Source organism: Macaca fascicularis, chromosome X, assembly GCF_037993035.2.
Source record: "Macaca fascicularis isolate 582-1 chromosome X, T2T-MFA8v1.1".
Taxonomy (NCBI): domain Eukaryota; kingdom Metazoa; phylum Chordata; class Mammalia; order Primates; family Cercopithecidae; genus Macaca; species Macaca fascicularis.
In genome coordinates, this window is record NC_088395.1 from 11769050 (window position 1) to 11782535 (window position 13486).

Genomic DNA, 13486 nt, shown 5'->3' on the forward strand with positions numbered 1-13486 from the left:
CCAGATCGTCTCTGTTTCTACTACTACATAACTCTGCTATTGAAGCACAAAAGCAGCCATAGTCAAAATGTAAAATAATGAGCACATCTGTTTTCAATAAAACTTTATTTACAAAAGCATGCAAAGGACTAGATTTAGTCCACGTGCTGCAGCTTGCCCATCCTGCCTCTAATCGGATAGATGACATGCAATTAAAGCTATAGTATGAGATCAGAGTACTCAATATTACAAACAAAATAGATGAAGAATGAATGGCATCCAGCTAAGGCAAGAAAGTCTTCTAGGAGATTGTAGATTTGAGATAGCCCTTCAAGGATGTGATCATGTTTGGACTTGTAGAGGTCCAGAAGAAAAGATAGCCCAAGAAAAGGTACAAAAGTGGAAACATGGAGAAGATATTTGAGAAAGAGCAAGCAATGCATTTGGCAGATGTGTAGGGGTAGAGTTAGAAGCAAGAATGCACTGGAGTGGGTGTAAGACAGGAAAACCATATATAGTCAGTTAAACATAAGCTATACTATTTCTGACTTCAACCCACCCCCTTAATGAATACTAAGCTGTAGTTGTTAGAAAAGCATTACTTTTATTTTTGGTTGGTTAGAAAACTCTTACATGTTTCTATGTTGCAGAATCATTTTAGGTATTTCTAAGGATGTTCTGCAACTTGTAATCATCCCCAGGGCTGGTTTGTTTACCTTCATGCTGCTTCACACATTACTCATCAATCCATGAAGAATTGCATGTAGGTTGGCCACTCCGAGGATAGAACCATGAGGAGGTGTGTCTGATTCAGAGCAGGAACTAACTTTCTAGAGCTACACTGTCCAACATGGCCAGCCACTAGCCTCATGTGACTATTTAAATTTAAATTAAATCAAAATTTCAGTGATTCAGTCACACTAGTCACATTTCAAGTATTCAATAGCCACTTGTGTCTAGTGGCCACAGTACTGAACAATGCACATAATAGAACATTTTCATCATTACAGAAATTTTTATTGGACCATGCGGCTCTTAGGAGATGAGAAACCAAGCAACCTTGAAGTACTGGCTTAGACTCCCAGGGCTGGATGTTTGGATGACAGCTAAGACATTTAGTAACTGTCAGTTCATTAGCAAATGCTTTACTTTCTAAGTATTGGTTTTGTCATCTGTGATACGGAGGAATAATTGTACTTATTTTGTAGGTGGTTTTGAAAACAAAATAGTGGATTGCTCTTTAGAAGCTGTAAAATGCTACCTAAATATAAGACATTGTTGTCATTTCAGTGATACCATCTCTGTGCTTTCTGGCAATTCCCATTATTTCTTTGCTTGTTCGTATATCATTTGCAAATAGAGATAGTTTTATTTCTTTCTTTATGATCTGAGTTTTGTTTGTTTGTTTGTTTGTTTGATGGAGTCTCGCTCTGTCACCAGGCTGGAGTGCAGTGGTGCGATCTCAACTCACTGCAACCTCCGCCTCCCAGGTTCAAGCAATTCTGCCTCAGCCTCCTGAGTAGCTGGGACTACAGGTGCGCATCACCGTGCCCAGCTAATTTTTGTATTTTTAGTAGAGATGGGGTTTCACCATGTTGGCCAGGATGGTCTCTATCTCTTGACCTCATGATCCACCTGCCATGGCCCTCAAAGTGCTGGGATTACAGGCATGAGCCACTACGCCCGGCCCTGAATGCTTTTTATTTCATTTTCTTGCCTAATTGCCCTGACTAGAACCTACAGTACAATGTTGAATAGAAGTGGTGGAGGCAATTTTTTGGCAATTCCCATTATTTCTTTGCTTGTTTCTATATCATTTGCAAATAGAGATAGTTTTATTTCTTTCTTTATGATCTGAGTTTTGTTTGTTTGTTTGATGGAGTGTCTATCCATGTCTTTTTTCTGATCTTAGGTGGAAAACTTTCAGTCTTTCACCATTAAGTATGATGTTAGCTGTGGGTTATTTGTAGACATCCTTTACCAGGTTGAGGAAGTTCCCTTTTTTTCTAAGTCTGTTGGGTTATTTTTTTTTTTAATCATGAAGGTATATTGGTCCTTGATCCCTTCTGTTCATTCCATTTGTTTAACATTTTTTCTTAGCTCTTCATTTACTTTTTGTTCTCTTAGCTCCTTATGGTACTAGAAACCAGCTATGTGACTGGTTATACCTACTATTCCCTAAAGAATCTTCTTTCTCTGGAAACCAGGAAGACCAGACAATAGTAAATGGATGTATTAGGCAAATCCAGGCATCTATGTTAAGGCTATTGCTAAAGAATCAATGTGTCTTACTGTAGTAGGAAACATGCTATCTGTTGGGAGAAGAACTATATAACATTAGTGTTTATAACATTGTTTTGTCAAGAAAAAATGTAGTTTATTGATTGATATAGTAGCCTTTGATGGGGGAGAAAAGGACAGAAGAAGGGGATAAAAGAAGAGACAATGAAGGATGGGAAAGGAAGGGACACTAAGTTGGGAAAACTTCATGAACAAGACACAAAAGTGGAAATGATGATGGGAAATTCAAGAACTAGTGAGTAATGAGACTAAACTGATGTATTTGAGTTCAGTTGTTTTGGCAGCATAAGTAGGTAGTATGTGAATCCTAGAGGTCTCCCCATGTTTCAATCTCTGGACAGATCTACCAAATCCAGTTCTGGAATCCCATTGTTTATAGTGGTCTCTGGTTCAGAGGGAGTCATTAAGCGTGTCTTGGATTCTAAGGAAATGTCTCTCAGCAGAACAAAAAAATTAGCTCTCTACTTCTTTACAATCACAAGTTTAGCAATGTATTACATTGTTTCAGAGGCCTTTCCTTCTCCAGGAAAGGTAAACAGGTTTTATTGTACCTTCCCTCCATTATATCCCCAACTTTCCATTATGTTCTGTATGCTAATCTGAGGAGTAATCAATCAAGCCCTTTGTATTCACGTCAAGAACAGATTTATGACCTCCCAAAGATCTCACCACTGTGGGGTACATGGTAAGCATCATCTCCAGGGCCCTTATGTATTATAATCCTCTCTACCAGCTCATTTTCAAGGTTACCTTGTTTTGGCTACAGTGCCAGTCTGCTGACTCATGTTTAGTTTACTTGACCACAGGCTATTTTCTCAAGCTCCACTAATGTCATTCCTATCTTAACTCCTGTATCAGTGTAGTGCTAGGATCAGCTTCTTTATCGTCCATTTCCCCTTCCGGAGACATTTACCATTTTACAGCTCCCTCTGCCTCCTGGGTATCCGGCTACAATTACCATTAGTACATGAACCTGGCATAGGCCAATTTCTTAGGTTATTAGTTTTTTCTTCCTTTATCATTTGACCCAGGCTGTGCCATGTTTGTATCCACACAATTCTCCAGCTTGTCAGAATTATTTCAAATGTTTCTCTTCAGCTGTCAGTCACATCCGCCAACTTGGCATTATTAGGAAAATATTACATGAGTATATTCTTTAAGCCCATTACATAAATCACAAAGCATCACGCTGTACTGAGAACTAACCCTTATGGAACTGATTTAATGCAAACCATTTATTAGCAGTCCTTAGAAAATGATCCTCAAATCAGACATATTATATAACTTTTTTTAATTTTTAGTTTTCTTGACAAGCATATAATGTGCTTATTAAAAATCTTACTAGAGCCAAGTCTCATTTTTCCCCCATGCCATGAATGGAGAGGAGTCATCTACTCAGATTTCCTCTACACCTTCATTCAGAAGGCACCAGCCCCAGATTTGGCAGCACAGTCACTGGTTTTCAACCGTGCCTCAGTGTATTGCTGATAATAGACAGCAACAAGTGACAGGGAGCAGGAGCTACTTAAAGTCTATCCTCTGGTCTCTCTGCTCAAACAAGAGAGAAGACAACTGCTATCCATGAAGAGCCGATCTGCTGTTCCTATAACTCATGACATTCATCATTCTGCTCTAAATTAACTATTTTTATGGCATTTAGAATTCACAATGACAAGTGAATCCTATCTGCCCTAGTATTTACAAGTTCTTATTTTTAATGCTACATTCCAGTTGTTTTATGGGTCTAGAAGCTCACTTCTGCAAGCTGAAACATTTGACTAGGTCTGACTTGAGAGAGAGGATATAGGCATCCATGTCTACTGGGTGCCCGTTTTACAGAGAGTTAAACCAGGTATTGTGGGAAGTAAGGAAGCAAGAAAGCAAAAGATAGTATTTTTCCCTTAGAGATTTTTGTGCTTCAAAGAGGAAGGAGCAAAAGAGAAAAGTCTATGGATGCAGAAAACAGAATTATATACATACTGGATTGTGTGTGTGTGTGTGTGTGTGTGTGTGTGTGTGTGTGTGTGTGTGTGTTTAGGGAATTTGAGAGAGAGAGCTATGTCTGGACAGCTGCTGACAATATACAGCATCAAGTACTCTGTGATTTTTATTGAGTATAAGCTTCAGTGGAGACAATAACTGCCTAAGTACCACAGCCCATGACAGAGAAGTGGGATATAAGGATCTAAAGGTGGAGTTGTGATGATTAAAGTACAAATCTTCCTCCATTTCCCAATAAATAACAGTGTAAAACACCATTCTCGACAGTAAAGGACAAATAAATTAGTTTGATGAGGACTCTGTGGTTGGACCCACAGATATATAAAGAAGAAGAGTGGGCGAATTTTCTTTGCTGCATTTCTGTAACTGGCAACACTATGCTTGGATTTTGAAAAACGCAAAATTCTTGACTTTTTTTTTAATTCTAAAAGTGTGGTCAGACAAAGGGATTGATCTTTATGTAGACTAACTTTGGCAAGATTGTCATTTCCAAGTTCAGGAATTTTAAGAATACACGCTACAATCCCTTACCCCATCCTATGTTATAGTTCATTTCATAGTAAATTTTAAAAGCTTAGTTTCCAGGTCTGTTTGGCCATCTCCCCAGTCTGAAGGTAGCAAGAAGAGAACACGCTGCCCCTCATCCTAGCTAATTCCTATGTATTTCTCAGGTTTCACTTATTAATAATTCTTTTGTGATCATTTCATCTTCCCCTCATTAGATCACATTGCCTCATTGGGTGCTTTCATACTAACCTGTACTTTTTTCATTTTTCCACTTACCAAAGCTTGTTATTGTATATTTTTGTAATTATTTCTTTTATGTCTGTCACCAGATAGCTTACATATTTTGCTCCTTTTATTCTATCTAAAATAATCCTATTGTGTTTGGGGTGGAAATTTTTCCATGTAAAATCTGCATTTCCTAGGCTCCTGTGCATTTATAGCTGGCCATGTGACATAATTCTGACTGACCATTAAGATGTAGCTAAAATACATAGTTAGGCTTCAAGGAATGTTCTTTAAAATAGCAGGAAATACAACTGACTTGGGTGGTTTTTGCCTATCATTCTGTTTCTGTTCCTACTTTGGGCATATTCACAATATTGGAAGAGGAGAAGCAGCTGCTTTGTAACCATGAGGCAGCAGGCGTGAGATGACAGCCACACACTATGCTGAGGCTGAGTAGAAAAAGAGATGTGAAATAGACTCCCCAGTGACATGACAGAGGCACCGTACTCATTGGGGCTTTATTTTCACACAAGAAAAATAATCACTCTGCTGATTTTCATTGCTATTTTCTTTTCAGAGTTTCTCTTACTTGCAGTGACACAGAAAGATAAGCAAAGAAGGAATGATAGGAAAACTATTTTACCTAGAGAAGAGGGTTCCATTCCATTGGATTCTATAACTTGGCTTTGGACAGTAATGCAGAGAAAATTATACACCTTCCTGGGAGCTCATGATTGGAGAAGTTAGTAGAAGAGAAGAAATCTGAGAGTTAGGCCAAGACACCACTAGAGAGAAACGAGAGAGTTGCTCATTGAATGAGTTAAGTCAAAGGAAATGAAAGGAAAAATATGAGGTCTGTGGGCTATCTAATGCTCCTTTTATGAAGTGTGGTTGAGTTGGAGGAGAGAGGCTCAATGCAGTTAGTGTACTTATTATGTGCATTAAGCAGACTAGAGTGCATTAAATGTGGAGTGAATTGATTTTATACAACTATCCTCAGCTGTCTTTTTTTAAAAATAATAATGACTAATGCATCCCTGCAAATGTGTTTCTCCGGAAAAGCTTTTGGGGAAGGGAGATTATTTTACCTAATCCCTTTTCATCTATGTTATAGAATATTTAGTGTGCTTATTTGACCTTGAGAGTTATACCTCTGGTCATTAGGCAAAGGAAGGTTAGCTGAAGAAAAAAAATTACATTGAGCACTATCCTTATAAAATCAATTCTTTAGGTTAAAATAATTTTTCCATACTTAAATATACAAAGTACATTGCCAACAAATGGAAATCTCTGCTTTTGGAAGGTGAGGTATATAGGCCAAACTATAGCTAAAGTTAGGGAACGCCTCTCTCTCTCCTCTCCCCGACCCCATTTCTTCCTCGGGAGAGATTTTCCCAAATGACTCCAGCTATGGACCTCAGCCTGTCCACACTGGGGAAAAGCTCACCTTTCCCATGAAGCAAGCCAAAGCCTCTATTGGAAGCAAACCCTGGCCTTCCTTCTCCAGAGCTTGCATCTGTCGTGAGCTTTACACTGTTCCTCTCTTTCCCCATTGACTAGGCTGTTGTGTGCCTTAGAATAGACTTGCCCCGTATACCGCTACTATTTATATCCTCCTGCTTCGTGCTGATTGACCTAGCTTTGGGCTCTTTACTTGCCCTGATCTTGGATAGTTTGTGTACGCTTCCTTACCGGCTTCTCTGGTGGATTCTGATCCGTTTCCTGCTCTCACTTCTAGTACCTTCTCAAGCAATGACTACTAACACTCTGCCTCTGCTTCCTTGGTTCTTTGGTTGGGCCCTTGCAACTCATTGAATTCTTTTGCAGGGTTGAATGCAGAGAAGCAGAAGAGGATGGGACTGTTCAGGAAATTTATATGAGTATGTAACATGCACATATTCCAGTCACAAAATAGAAGCTAGACTTTCTGCCCATGACAGTGTTTATAGCATCCTCTCTCTGCAAGTCAGGAACTGGTTATTCCCTGGAATCTGATTTTATGAGTAAGCTCAATTTCAGATGTTCGCATTTTAAGTACTTACCTATCAATTCTTTTTTAAAAATATTTTTATCTCAAAGGGACATCAAACACAGCCCTTCATGAAAGAGCTTGTTCAGCACAATAAATGGTCAGTGAAGGGTCAAGAGCATATTGTCCAAAAATAAGGGAGAGGCTTATGATACAAAACTATTAATTTCTCCTATTTTTTTTGCAATTTGTTTCCTATTGTCAATGCTTTTATTGTCCCTAGGGAATAGAAACTAAGGACTATATGGTTTTCTGTTGATAGTTCAAATTCAAATCTTGGGGTCCTTAATCTCTCTCAAAAGATGAACTATATGAGGCTGTATATGGGAGGATTAGCAGTATACATTCACAGCACCTTGATTCTCAGACTGAAAGGAGCTTGAGGGTTATTACATTTAACCCAGGTTCTAGCTTGGTAACTGGAACATGGTATATATTTGAGAAGTAATTACTGAGTTGAGTCCTGGCTATATGGATAGGTAGCTGAGTGACATTGTCCTAGTCTTTTCATTTCCATTTAATAGATGAGAAATATGAAGCTCAATATCACCTCCTCCACAACGAGTTTTGTAAACTAAGATAATGAGAGTGTTTTTTATGAATTGAAAAGAGCACCATACAAACTATACCACTTTGCATTAGTTTTTTAGGGTTGCTGTAACAAAGAACCACAAACTATGGTGGAAAAAAACCCCCCAAAACCAGGAACCTAATCTCTCATAGCTCTGGAGTCTAGAAGTCTAAGATAAAGGTGTTGGCAAGGTCATGCTTTCTCTGAAGAATCGAAGGAAAAATCTGTATCATGCCTTTCTCTTAGCTTCTGTGTTTACCAGCTATCCTTGGTGTTCCTTGGCTTGCAGTCACATTAACTCCAAACTCTGCCTCCATGTTCACAGGGTGTTCTTCCCTCTGTGTGTGTCTGTCTCTGTGTACAGATTTCCCCTTCTTTTTTTTTTTTTTTTTGAGACATACTTTCGCTCTTTCGCCCAGGTTGGAGTGCAGTGGTGCGATCTCGGCTCACTGCAACCTCCACCCCCAGGGTTCAAGAGATTCTCCTGCCTCAGCCTCCCGAGTAGCTGGGACTACAGGCTCCCGCTACCTCACTCGGCTAATTTTTTGTATTTTTTAGTAGAGACAGGGTTTCACCGTGTTAGCCAGGATGGGCTCGATCTACTGACCTTGTGATCCGCCTGTCTCAGCCTCCCAAAGTGCTGGGATTACAGACTTGAGCCACTGTGCCCAGCCACACCCAGCTAATTTTTATATTTTTAATAGAGATGGGGTTTCACCATGTTAGCAGAGCTGGTCTCAAACTCCTGACCTCAGGTGATATGCCCGCCTTGGCCTCCCAAAGTGCTAGGATTACAGGTGTGAGTCACTGTTCCTGGCCCACATTTCCCCTTGTTATAAAGAGACCAGTCATTTTGGATTAGAGCCCACCCTGATGACTCATATTAACTTGATTACATCTACAAAGACCCCTATTTCCAAATAATGTCACAATCACAGGTACCACAGGTTAGGATTTCACCATATCTTTTTGGGAGATGCAATTCAACTCATAACACACACAAATCTCTTACACAGAGTCCTTTGGCCAGAGGTATTTTGGAATTCACATGTTTTCAGATAGTAGAAAGGCAGTACAGTGCATGTACCATCTATTAGGTATACTACCACCACGTTGTAGAGCAGCACCATGTGTTCAAACACTATTATTTTCACAGAAAATACAATTATATTAACACTAAGTGAGATTAATAAAGAACTCCGATATGATCTCATCCATTCAGAACCCACTTTACTGCCAAATGAGTTTCAACTTTTTGTTTAGAGATATTGTTTTGGACATCAGAATAGCAGATAATGGGTTTGGGGCCAATATCAAATACTGACTTGGATACCATTCCTCTGATAATCTTTGTCTCATAATATCTTTCTTCCTTATTCCCATTGTCATTATCCTAGTTCTGGTCCTCATTAATTCACAACTAAACCACCATATCAGGTTCCTAATTGTCTCCTGCTTTCACGTATTCATAACTTTCTAACCAGTGTCTCTCTCTCTCTCTCCTCTTTTCAATCCTGTTTACACTTTGTTGCTAGATTAATCTTTCTCTTACACAGCTCTGACTAAGCCATTCCCCTGGTTAGCACCTTCTGTCACTCCCAGTATAAAAGAGTTTGGCATAAAGAAATGCCAAACTCCTCAATAGAGCTTTTGTGCTTCTACAATGTGGGCCCTCTTCTTCGCTGCAGGTTCCCTGGGTGGGAATTCAACTGGACTGCTCACTTTTTTTTTTTTTTTTAGTTACTTGCCCCATAATGTCCTCCCTATATGTGTGCCTTTCTTTCCTCTCTGCTTTGAAGATATTAACCCTAAGCCATGACTTCTAAATATCCAGGTTCTACCCGTCTATCAAGGCCAAGTTCAAATGATAACTGCAGGAAGCTGCCTTTGGTCCTTTCAGTTGGATACAACCTCATTTCTTCCCCTTACCCCATAATAATGATGACGATAACATTTTTAAGCACTCATTATGTGTCAGGAATGTTCACAGTGCTTTGCATGTATTAATTAGTTTAATCCTCACAACAATCTGCGAGGTAAGTCCTGTTTGCAGCCTTGTTTTATCTATGTAGAAACTGAGGTTCAGAGAAAATAAGTAACTTTCCCAAAGTCACAGAGTTGTCAGTGGCAGATCTGGAATTTGAACATGTGACATCTAGCTCCAGAGTTTATTAGTTTAACCACCGTACCCTTTATTGTACTCTTATTGTATCATTTATCACTTTCTCTTGGGTTATGAATATCAACATCCATCTCCCTATGTAGGTGCTAGCTCTTTAATTTAAAAAGTTATCTGGATTTTTATATCTGTATCCCCCATAACCTTCAGCATAGTACTTTGCACATAGCAAGAATTTATTTACTGTTTAAGGTGATGCAACCTACAGTAATATATGGATTAACCCTGCAATCTTAATGGCTTAACATAGTGAAGTTTATTTCTTGTTCACACAACCAGTCATTCTAGGTGTTTCTGGTTAGGTGGCTCTTCTCCCAGGGAAAATGTAAGGGCCTGGTTTTCTTTTACCTCATGACTCTGTTGTTTTCATCACCTGGCTTCCAGGACCGCACCAGGGTTGTCTTTCTTCCAGCCAGCTGGAGAGTGGATAGTGTATGAGGAACTGCGAATGGGAAGTTTTCATGAACCAGACCTGGAAATGGTGCACATTACTCCACTGGCCAGAGCTCAGTCACCTGGCCACATGGAACTGCAAGGGAGGCTGAGATATATAATTGAGTTACATATGTATGTGTCCAGGAGGAAAAGAAAATAACATGAGAACAAATAAATGTTAAGTGAATGCATGCTATAGGGAGCCCTGCAGTATGCATCCATTTTAGGGTTTCAATTAATTAATCAACCCCCTTTGAGTAGAGTCTACCATTCAAAAAAATTCCCCAAACCAAATAATCATGCAGACCATGATTCTCCACCTTGTCCTCAGGGTATTCGGAAAATTTTTGTCCAAAGTCTTGGCAAAATCTGGTTATAATAATGTATTTCTATTATTTCCCCCACAAACATGTATGTTAATCAGCTTTCAAATCTGTATTGAAATAAAATGGTTTTACAGAGGTCTGTCCTAGTGAGCTGTGCTATTCAAGAATCCTGTGATTCATCTGTTTTCTCATAGTTGACTATAAGAGATTATTTGTCCATTAATTTAAAAATTGCATGCAGATAGATATACCCAGGAGTCAGTGCATCAGTTTATTTAAAATCAAATTGCCCTGGAGTGGAGAGGTATTTTCCTGAGTCTGTGTTTTCTAGCCTCAAACCTATGCAAAAAAATAACTGAAAATAATAACATATTTACCTTTTTAACATGCTTCTTTTTTCTTTCCCAAATGAGAAGTGTTAGAGCAGTGTTCAAGTGATTTGTAAAAACACTTCTGTGCTTTCTTCTCTCTACATCTTGTAAGGCTGCGAATTTAAGGGGACTGAATAGTTCTCTTACTTTAAAAAATATATCTATTATTGGTTTACATGGCTGACAAATAAATTGATAATTATATTCATAAAATATTAACAAAATATTCATTTGGGGCTTAAATAACTCAATATCATTTAAGGGAACAAGGTTCAAATGTGAAATAAACATAGCAGTAATTTTAAAATTATTATTCCAGTTCTATTCAGTTCTTTATAACCTATGCAAGTATAGATTCTATTAGGAAAAGCCTCCCCTGCCTGCTTCTATCTGCTCCCAAATGTGTTTCTTAAAAATCCATTGGCCCTTGGGAAGATTATTTTCTCAACACTTAAAATTACTCATCTAGTGTTAAATTTTGACCCTGGAAATTTATGCATAGCTAGTTCCTGGGATATTACTAGATCACTAGTCAGAAGAAGTCCTGTTTTCACATCAAGCATATAGGCAGATATTTTCCTTGGAATATTTTGGAGCCTCAAGTCTTTTGAGCTTATCAACTTGCTGGTGACATGTTGGACTGTGTCCCAGAACAACACCATGTTATTGGGTGAGACCTTCAGCATAGCTGAAAAAGCACAGAGTGAGAGCTGGAAGGCTTGGGTGACAGCCTCTGCTCTGGTGCTAAGCTGTGCTCTGCTGTGTCACCATGGGCAAGTAAGACTTTCTCTGGGCCTCAGTTTCTTCCTCCTTGCATATCAAAAGGTTGGGTTAGAAAATCCCCAGGATCCCCTCCCATAGATCATGAGTTCTCAGAGAGCCAGAAATGTGTCATCCCTTTGTGTCCCCAGAACTTGGTATGATGCGTAATCAATAGTTGGTACAGTATATGTTTAAATGAAAAAAATTCAATGACCTAATACATATAAGGCACTTTAGAAAGTGTCTTGTACAGTATAAGCACTGGGAAATTTTTTGCTAGTATTTCAACTAAAAGGACATCTGCATTTTTGAGAACTGCTGACAACACGCACACCTTCAGCCCATGTGCTAGCACAGGAAATTTGCTGAGTTCACTCTTCCTTGAGAGTTAGGCCCACTTTTTCCCTGCTAAAAGACTCACATCAGAGATTTTCAGTACTAGAGTTTCTCTCAGAAATGGACATGAAGATTAAATACTTCTGCACTTCTCTTCTCCCTTGTCAGGAGCAGCTCACTCCTAGGTCATTCCATGTTAAATCAGCATGAAACTGGGCTGCGACATGATGCACCTAGCCTTCTCAGTTATGCTGAAGACATAACCAGCATCATTATGTCTGTGAAAGCCCAGATCTATGTATCTCCATGCTCATCTCTCTTCAGATGCAGACTGTCCTCTGTGCTGATGCCTCTAATCACAGAATCCTTCACAGTGTCTCCCAAATGAAGCAGAGTTGGGAACCAACAATGTATTTCTTCTACCACCAATTTAGTCTTGGCTTTCAGTAGGGTATTCATCTCAAACTTCTTATAAGAACAAATAAGAGTCAAGAAGGAGCCCTGGGTATTTGTATGCAGCTGGCTAGATCATGTTGTCTCAAGTCCCCCAGTCTTCCCTCTTTCCCCCCACCACACTCACAGTCTTGCTGCCACTATTGATGTGACTTGAAACTGTCAGGACAAATCTCATCTTGTCTTTTATCCCAGTATGCACTATGCTATGGACTGAATGTTTGTGTTGTCCTGAAATTCAGATGTTGAATTCCTAACTCTCAAGGTTATGGAATTAAGAATTGTGTCCTTTGTGAGGTGACTCTGTCATAAAGTTGGAGCCCTCTTGAATGGGATTAGTGCCCTTACAAAAGAGAACCCAGAAAGCTCCCTCATCCCTTCCACCATATGAGGTTACAGTGAAAAGATGGCTAACTATGAAGCAAAAAGCAGACACTCACCAGACTCCCATCTGCGAATGCCTTGATCGTACACTTCTCAGCCTCCAGAAATTTGAGAAATAAATTTCTCTTGTTTATAGGCCACCCAGTCTATGGTGTTCTCTTATAGCAGCCTGAACAGACTAAGACACACCAGGAGACCCAAGAAGTTCAGACTCCTCAGTAATCCCTCATCTCCTGGACTCAAATTCCCACACATGGCACATGGCATCTTATCAATGAGTTTGTTCCTGCTCACTGGATTTTTAATTTCCAACCCTTCCCCATAGTGCTCATCTGCTTTGTTTATCTAAATTACCACTGCTTGTAATTTCTTTTATTATTTACCATTTCCTACCACTAGAATATAACCTTCATGAAGCCATGGGCTTTTTCCTATTTACTGATGGTTTCTTCATGCAAAGAACAGTGCCTGGCACTTAGTAGGAACTTGAAAGACAATGGTTGGATGACTCTTTGCCAGTAATGGACACAGGGCACTTGGAGAAAGGTTCTCAGGTCTTTATGCTCTCTCATCCACCTCCAGGAACTCTGCTCCATTTTTTTAAAGCAATAACTCCCTTTAAGTTTC

At 39.3% G+C, this 13486-nt stretch overlaps 1 protein-coding gene across 1 annotated transcript in view; it reads left to right on the forward strand.

Moving 5' to 3' along the window:
* Nucleotides 1-13486, forward strand: part of FRMPD4 (FERM and PDZ domain containing 4) — an 864755-nt gene that overhangs the window by 134721 nt on the left and 716548 nt on the right. The gene's annotated exons all lie outside the window — the stretch shown is intronic.